This window comes from Camellia sinensis, chromosome 1 (genome assembly GCF_055761805.1).
Source record: "Camellia sinensis isolate YWXY chromosome 1, ASM5576180v1, whole genome shotgun sequence".
In the NCBI taxonomy this organism is placed as follows: Eukaryota; Viridiplantae; Streptophyta; class Magnoliopsida; order Ericales; family Theaceae; genus Camellia; species Camellia sinensis.
In genome coordinates this window covers 221,323,414-221,333,006 of record NC_138961.1, presented here as the reverse complement: position 1 = coordinate 221,333,006, position 9,593 = coordinate 221,323,414, and positions in this window count along the sequence as shown.

Below are 9,593 nucleotides of genomic sequence, written 5' to 3'. Positions count from 1 at the left end.
AAACTATTACCGTCACATCATTCTGATGATAAATTTTATATAAATTTTCAATAATAATAATTTTTCCTTTCTACTAGGTAGGGTTGTGCAAAATACCGCTTAATCTGTTAAAACCGCATCGATTCATATCAATCTGCACAGCTTTATTCACTAACCGCGGTTTAAACTTTAAAATTTATAATCTGTCTTCGAAACCATTCCACGTCGTTATAGTTAATACATATATATTTTTTAATCTATAATGAAATATCAAAATAAAAATAAGTGTGAGAGAGATTTGGCTCCATTTGGTTTGCTTTTGGAATCATGATTCCAAAGGCAAAATTTGCAAATTATTTTTCAAAATTCATAATCAGACACACAATTCAAAAACACAGAACACAAAACTCTTTTTAAAACTCTTTTGATAATATAGTGTTGAAGATAGTTAGTGATGGGATTGTTAAATTATTTTTATAAAAAAATCTAAAAAAAATAATTTTTATATTTAAAAAATATCTAAAATAAATATAATTTTTTTTTTTCAAATAACAGGTTACAATTGCAAAAAAAAAAAAAAAAAAAAAGCACGGTTCCAGTCAACCAACTGGGCGACAGGGTAGACCTAATCCGTTCTTTTTAAAATTCAAAATTCAAAAACACCTTTCAAAACTCTTTTCAAAATTCATAACCAAACAAATTTTCTCTTTTCAAAACTCAACTCACAATTCCACACTCAAATCACAACTCCAAAAAGAGAATTACAATTCTAAAACTAAATAGTAGTATGTATATATATGTGAAATTTATTACAAAATAGTAGTATGTACATAAAAAATATTATGTAAAATTAGTTTGCATTATATATATGAAAAATATTATATAAATTAGTATTATATATCATGCAAAAACTTGATAATTGATTATAATATTTTTTAATCCGCTAATCTATCCAAAATCGATCAAATCGCAATTTGTCAATCCGTCAATCTATCAATCTACTAATTCATTATTTGATTTATAATTTTATTCTCAAATTGCTCAAATTGTATCGCATATCCCTACTAGTAGGGTATTATCAACTTTATAGGTTTATTATGCGGATTCATATAAAGATGAAAAAAAATAGTAAAATTCACTCATTTCAATAACACAACCGGATATGTCTTGCGTTTAAAATAAACGCAAGTCATTTGTTTGATGTTTAGGACTCTACTATAAAAATAAGGATACAAATTTCCATAAATAAATAAGTTGTAGGTCATTGTCATTACATTCTATATCTACATTCTTCTTTTAAAAGATGTCACAATTTTCTTTATCACACAAGGCCTTATCAATGCTCAGAAGTCAATGAAGACAAGCACACCATTAATGGCTGTTCCTCAAGTTGCATGACCCCATACAAAGAACTTTGTGGATTAGTTCCGTTAGAGACAGATGAAAAGTTGGCACTCTTAAATGACCTATCTACTCTTCGGAATTTTTTTTTCGAGTGGTGCTAAATGTATCTATCTTTTTATTTTGGACCCCTTATTCTTTTAAACCCCCACTTATGAAATTCAAATTATTTAAAATTTCTTTGAACCCCTAACTTAATACCAACATTATCCCTATTGCAATTACCACTACTCCAAAGACATGCACACCCACTTCCCCCCCCCCCCACCCCACTCCGCTCCACTCCACTCTACCGACTCCATTATCCCAACCCACCACGGTCTCTTGAACAAGATTAAAGTTTTCCACCCACCAAAGATATATATATATATATATAGATATATTATATATATATATATATTACCACATCTACATTCCGACCAACAACATCATCCCACCGATGAGATTGAAGCTACGTGGTCCTTCTCACAAAATATGTGAAGATTATTTTCAATTTTTTGGCTTTATTTCGATCATCAACATGTATTTTATGTACCGAAGTAGATAATGTCTATTCCGTAGTCCAGTATCAAACGTTGTGACAAAACACAGAACCTTCTTTCCGAATAACAATCATATACCCAGTAGGGTGTTGCCGAACATTATCACCATGATGGGTTTGGTCTTGAAGGAAGTTAATGGATGAAATGTATTAAAATGGAACTGTTTTTCAACACTTGGAAACAACTAATTGAACAAATAAATTTTGTTCAGGATCCTATTGCCGAACAATCTATATTTGTTTGGTAATCCAGAACCGAACACGTCAAGTTGTCAACTATGCAAAACCTGATTTCTGTTCAAAAAAACTTATCAAGACATGGCAAACCTCGACAACAGTGTTGCTGTCATGCTCCATTGCTCACTTGTCGCTGTCTTTCACCTCCTTCATCGACTAGGTTATTGTCAATATGTGAAGAAGAACTAACACTATGAACAATGATGGATTGAATGGGAATGGATTGTGATTATGGTCAGACGATGAGTTTTTTTGTAGGGGATGGGTGCTCAATATCAAGGTCTGTGTGAGTGTGGTGAGAGTGGGTGTTTTAGGTAGGGGTGGGTGTCCAATTTTTAGTTGTCCTAGAAAGTAATTTTACTTAAGGTCATAGTTGCCATAAAGAGAAAAATAAATAAGCGAGGTGTCCAAAGTGAAAAGGTGGGGGCATTTAGCAGCACTCTTTTTTTCCTCCCCCCTATGTCAAATTTTCTTTTCATCACACCATTAGAGTGGAAGACTCATTATATGGTAAAGAAGGGGTTAGTCTTTTTGTCACCAACTCTCTCTTAAGGCTATATTTTGTTTCATCAATTTTGAAAGGGATTTAAAAAGGAAAAAAAGAAAGGGTGTGTAAAATATCATTGATATTTCACTTATATTTTATTTTTTCTTTTCTAAATCTCTTCCTAAATTCATGAACCAAATAAAATGTAAAGGGAGATCTTGTATTCCACTCTTAGGAGTGGAATAGAGAGTAAGACTTAAGTGCTTAAGGAGAGGGTAACAATTCATCTTCCACAAATCTAACAATCAATTGTTCGAGATAATTTTAACAATAATTAATCAAAGCAAATAAAATAAATAAAGTAAACAATAAAACTAAACTTTATAATACTTCTACTGATGGTTTACGAACAAATTTGTGATTGAGACCAGTGTTTGAACACTGTGTCTTTAAGACACAATTTCTTCCTCTTCGATAGTGCTTGAGAACAATGAATGTCCTGTCTCTAGGATACAACAATCATCACAAATAAAAAGAGCACACTCTTTGATTGTACAACGAACCAAAATTATGTTTTGCACTCACAAAATTCAGACTCACACAGATGAAGAATACAAGAAGAATGCTTGAACTTAAGGAATTTGGAATTAAAAAATTGGAATAAGGGGCTGCCTTTATATAGGCTTGTTGGTACATATTCAGTTTGAACGGAAAATGCATGAAGAAGGGACATGACTATTTCTTTAAAATAAAGAGACACATGAAAGGATTGCACCCTTTCATTCAAATAGAGGGTTGCACCATTTTATTCAAATAGAGTTTATTTTAATTCACCATTGCCTTTATAAATTTTCCAACAATCCCCTACATGAATGAAATTGACAGAAACGATAAATGCAACAACATGCAGACTATGTGAGTATAAATCTAGAATATCTTACATAGAATAGGTAACTTTTGGCCTTGAACCTTCCCTTATAAAAGACTATCGGATTTACTAGCTGATTAATGACTATGATGCCTTGAACTATTCTGCCGTTGGTGTAAACCAAGACAATAGCCTGTCACATAGTTTTATTTCCATGCACAACTTGATTCTATCGGTTGTGTCCATTTTGGCCCTGGACAATTCTTGGATTAATGAGTGTCCTAGAGAGGTTAGTCTTTTCAATTCTCATAGACCAGCCCAGTTTACAATTATATTGGTGATTCCCATTAAAATTATCCTGTTATACCCCACTTGAATTTCAAAGCTATAAGTCTCATTAAAAGAAAGCTTAACCTATTTATCGTTACAGGTAATCACCATTTCATCATAGAAATTGATAGAAGTTTTACTCCTTAGTAATTCTAATGAGTCATTCTTAATTCGATTGTCTCTTTGAATCTAAATTTTGGGATCTCCAGTCAATTAGGTTGGGTAGCCATTAAGATAACTCTTAAGTGATAGGCTTTAATCCCATTCCCCTCGATGATCATAACACTTGCTCTCTAGTCAAAGCCTTTGTCAACGAATCCGCTATGTTTTTTTTTGACCTTATAAACTCAATGGAAATTATTCCATTAGAGAGCTGTTGACTAATAGTGTTATTTCTATGATGAATGTGACGAGACTTACTGTTATACATATGATTCAATGCCCTAGCCATTGCGATTTGACTATTGCAATGAATGCAAATCACTGGCATAGGTTTCAGCCATATTGGAATATCTTTTAGAAAATTATGAAGCCATTCTGCTTCTTCTGCTCCTTTGTTTAAAGTAATAAATTCAGATTCCATTATGGATCTAGCTATGCAAGTCTGTTTAGAAGATTTCTAGGAGACCACTCTACCTTCTAAGGTAAAGACATATCCACTGGTGGATTTAGAATCCTTAGTGTCAGATATTCAATTAGTGTCGCAATACCCTTCTATGACCATTGGATAACTAGTATAGTACAACCCATAGTCACGGGTATATTTTAGGTATCTAAGAACCCTAACAATTGTTGTCCAATGGTCTTTTCTCGGGTTACTAGTGTAACTACTCAATTTACTTATTGTATGCGCTATATCAGGATGCGTGCAACTCATGAGATATATTAGATTTCGAGTTATACAAGAGTATTCCAATTGTGATATGTTTTTACCTTTATTTTTCATTAAATGAAGGTTAGCATCCACAGGTGTCTTTACATGACGATCGTCATACTTATTAAATTTCTCAAGAATTTTGTCAACATAATAAGTTTGAGACAAAACATAATCTTTAGATGTTTTAGTAATTTTCATTCCTAAAATCACATATACTACTCCCATATTTTTCATATCAAACGTAGTTTTCAATATTTTCTTAGTTGAATTGATCATTCCACTATTGCTACCAATAATTAGTATATCATTTACTTATAGGCAACCAATGATATAACATTTCTCAGTGTTTTTAACATAAACATATTTGTTACTCATTGATTTTCAATCCATTTATCATCATAACGTTATCAAAATTTTCATACTATTGTTTTGGTGTTTGTTTCAAGCCATATAATGATTTTACTAATTTTTACACTTTCTTCTCATTGCAATAGAACTATATTTTGTTGTCCCAATAATTTGTAGTATACTAGATTATTGGACACTTATTTTTATATTGTTTTATTATTCTAGTATTGTGAAGTTTACTGTATATATATATATATATAAACAAAATTAAACTTTACAATACTTCTGCAGATGGCTTATGAACAAATTTGTGATCGAGGCCAGTGTTTGAATATCGTGTCTTTAAGACATAATTTCGTCCTTTCCAATAGTGCTTGAGAACAATGGACATCCTATCTTCAAGATACAACAATCACCACAAACGAAGAGAGCACACTCTTTGATTGTATAACGAACCAAAATTATATTTTGCACTCATAAAATTCAGACTTACACAGATGAAAAATACAAGAAGAATGCTTGAACTTGAGGAATTTGGAATTAAAAAATTGGAACGGAGGGTTGCATTTATAAAGGCTTGTTGGTACCTGTTCAGTTTGAACAGAAAAGGCATGAAGAAGGAACATGACCATTCTTTTAAAATAAAGAGATACCATGAAAGGATTGCATCATTTTATTCAATTGATGGTTGCACCTTTCATTCAAAAGAAATCTATTTCAATTCACTACTATCTTTATAAATTTTCTAACATTAACTACTAACTTTCTCTAATGAAAAAAAAAATTAAAAAAAAAAAACGAGACAGGGTCAGATTTGAAACAAAAGGAATAGGAAGAAATATTGGGACGGGGGATCTCCCCTATGTTTGTTACATGATTTTAATATGGAAAAAGCTTGGGATTCTTAATTTGCGAACCCTCGTGACTTTTAAATATGTGTGATTGGTTCATATGTATTTTTTCTTTCGCTCTCTTTCTCTCACATAAAATGATGTGAAGGTCGTGGGGGTGAAATTTTTATAAGGATCTCAATCATTAATCTGAGTATATCGCAGTGGAATTGATGGTATTGCCAATATTAATGGCCTTATCGCACTTTTTTACGGTGGTCATAATAAGTTTGTTAATATGTCTTTCTTTTCCCGTTTCAAGTGCAAGAAAATGAGCTATAAATTTTTTTCACATCCGATACATACCAATTAATTTATATTTGATTTTCGTTTCTCTTATTTTTTATTTATTTATTTATTATTTATAACAAATTGAAGATTCAAAAACAATTGAAGATTCTAGTCTGAAAGCATTATCTAAAATTCATGGTCTAGGGCTATACCACACAAATGAAAAAAGAATAAAGGGTAAAAACAAAAGAAAAAGGAAAAAAGGCTGACCAAAAAATTCTCATGCAAAGACAGGTACAGCTTTTCCATAAGAATTTACTAGTGTTTTTTTTTCTCCTGCCTATCACAACTTCACAAGCATTGTTCAAAGATTCCATTCTTGTCTTACAGCTTTTGTTGGAACAGACTGCATTAGATTCATTGGCATTAATAAGGAATGATTTATTTATTTTTCAACTAGTAAGCACCAATTTGTTTTGTAATTTATATAAACACCAGTTTAATTTGGGAAAAAGATTGCATTAACACCAGTTTAATTTGGGAAAAAGATTGCGCTAAAATAGTTCACGAAAAGACAAAATAGACTAAAATAGTCAATATGACAAAATATTACATCTAACCTATAATCATTTTATTTTTTCTTTCACAACCATCAAATTAACTACAAAAAAAAAAAAAAAACCAACCAATTTCTCATATACAACTATTTTAGTCAGGCTAAAATAATTTTAAAAAATTAAATAGCTAATTAAAATAACAAACCTTCCAAACAAAGCCATTATTTCTGTTTGTGTTTATAGTTTCATATATATTGTATTAGCTAAATTTCGATTTCATTACTTAAAAGAGATGTCGTTTTCGTTATATTTTGTTGGGATCCTATTTTTTTTTTTTTTAATTTTTAAACATAATTGGTAGAAAATAATAAAAAAAGAAAAATTGCACTTGTAGAGGAAGACTAAAATCAAGTGCTAAGCTTGATAAGGGAGTATCTCATTACGAAGCCCCTTTTGTCTTTGTTAAAATACAATTTAATGCCTTGCAAATATTTTTGTTTTCTTAATTTTGGAATATAACTATTATCTATAATGTCTATCTAAAAAAAATAAAATAATTAATACAATATGTTTTCCCAATAGTATAAAATTCGGAGTTGGGGTGCTTGCTAGCACAGTAGGCACTGTTGTGCGGTTCTATGAGCTTATTTTAGAGTCCGTTTTGATAATCTGAACCATTCATATTTTAGACTACATCGAGTAGAACATACCTTTTAAAAATTAAGTTAATTGGATATCGTTAACCTCTTCATTCACTCATATTTGTATCTTTAAAAATAAATGACATTATGATTTAAAGCATTAAAATGAATACAAATGTGAGTAAATGAAAGGGTTAACGAGATTCAATTAACTTAATTTTTTACAGATATATTCTACTCGATATACTTTAAAATATGAACAATTTAAATTATCAAAACGAACCTCGAAATAAGTTCATAGAGCCGCACAACAATGCCTGCTGCGCACGGCAAGCACCCCAAATCTATAAAATTCATAGTACACTCGCTAGAAGTTACATGGTTTCACATCTTTTGATTTTCATGCTATCTAAGATTTGTTTCACAATTGTTTTTAAGCAAGTCTTTCGCTTTCATTTTGTAGGATAAAATTATTGTTAAAAAAAATATACGGTTGGTAAATGCTAAAAAAAAATATTTTTATTATTGGAAAAGTTGAGTACAGCTTCTTTTTTTTTTGTAGCTAAAAATAAATAAACCTTTTTTTACTTAAATAATGAAAACATAATTGTTTTACATGAGGCATAAACTCATCTTTATTTGGTAGTTGATAGACAAATGAGATTCACTTATTGTATGTTATTATTTTTTAGGAAAATGTTTCGTAGCTCGAAACATTTGCCCCGAATGGCTCGATTTCGAAGTAGAGGGGAAGAGAGAAACAGAGGGAGAGGGAGAGAAAGAGAGAAGCAGAGAGAGAGGGAGAGAAAGAGAGAAGCAGAGGGGAAGAGAGAGAGAGAGAGAGAAGACGATCGTCGCCCAGCCACCGACCGATCGTCGCCCCGCTCGACCGCCGATCCGCCGATCGTCGCCCAGCCCAGCCCCGCCGCAGCCTCCGACCGCCGTCGCCTCCTCCTCTCCCGAATATTATGCCCCCTCCAGTCCTCATCCTCATCCTCCTCCTTCTCCCTCCCTTCTTCCTCCTCCTCCTCCTTTCTTCCTTCTTCTTCCAGATCTTCGTTCTTCTTCTGCAAAAAAAAAAAAAAAAATCGAGCCATTCGGGCTCCCCGTTTTCGAGCTACGTAGCGCGATCGTATTTTTTATTGGAAAACTTATAATTTAGTGCAAATTTAAAAAAGCGAGATTTGGTCAATGGCATAGTAAAACTTTAATGCATTAAGGATAAATATAATTTTTTTTTTTGAAAAGTTCAACACATATCACTATTACCAAAATATACTTAGTAATTTAATATTTTAAACTTTAAAATTATATAACTTTTGTTCTACATGTCGATTTTTAATAAAATTAGCATTTTTAGAATGCTCACATCAAGATCCATTAAACAAGATCCATGTTGACTATGAAATTTTTTTTAAAAAAAAAACAAAAATACCTTCGAAATTGACGTAAACAATAACATGTTACTCTGGTTCACTATAATATTTTATTGTTATAAAAAATAGAGTACATACTAGATGGACCAATCAAAAATACACATACACAATATTTTTAAACTTGTATAAAATAAAATAAAAGTGTTCATCTTCTAAAGAGTTCTGTGAAATATATATATATGCATGGGCAATATTCTCTAAGGAAAAAAAGAAATTTTATTCTGTCCTTACTCAATTATGTGTCTCATCCTTAGGTTTTTATGAAGCAAAATAAATTAGATTGTTTTTTTTACTAAACAAGGGTCCAATGGAGAAATTTTGGCTAAATTTCCCTTAAAAAAAAAATTACACATGAGTGATAAACTTTATAAAAATTAATAACTAAAATTATAATTTTTTCATATATTTACACATTATAAAAATTAATAACTAAATTATAATTTTTTCATACATTTGTAAATATATTTGCAAAAGACCACTAAATTATAATTTTTCTTTTTTTTTATTTATGTAAAATTCCATATAAATAATATCATATAGTAGTCTTGAGAGTATTCAATAATTTTCTGCTTTGTAGACCAATGGACTGATTCTTAAATGGGCTGAGTCATTTGCCAAATGAGTCCAAATAATCTGCTCACCCTTAATAGAGCCTAACTTTAACAAAAAATTCACAAGTCAAGGGCCAATAAAATTCAAACCCACATACAATGAATGACTTTTAATTTATCTCTTAATTCAAGTTGGAAAACAACTTTTGATATTTTTTA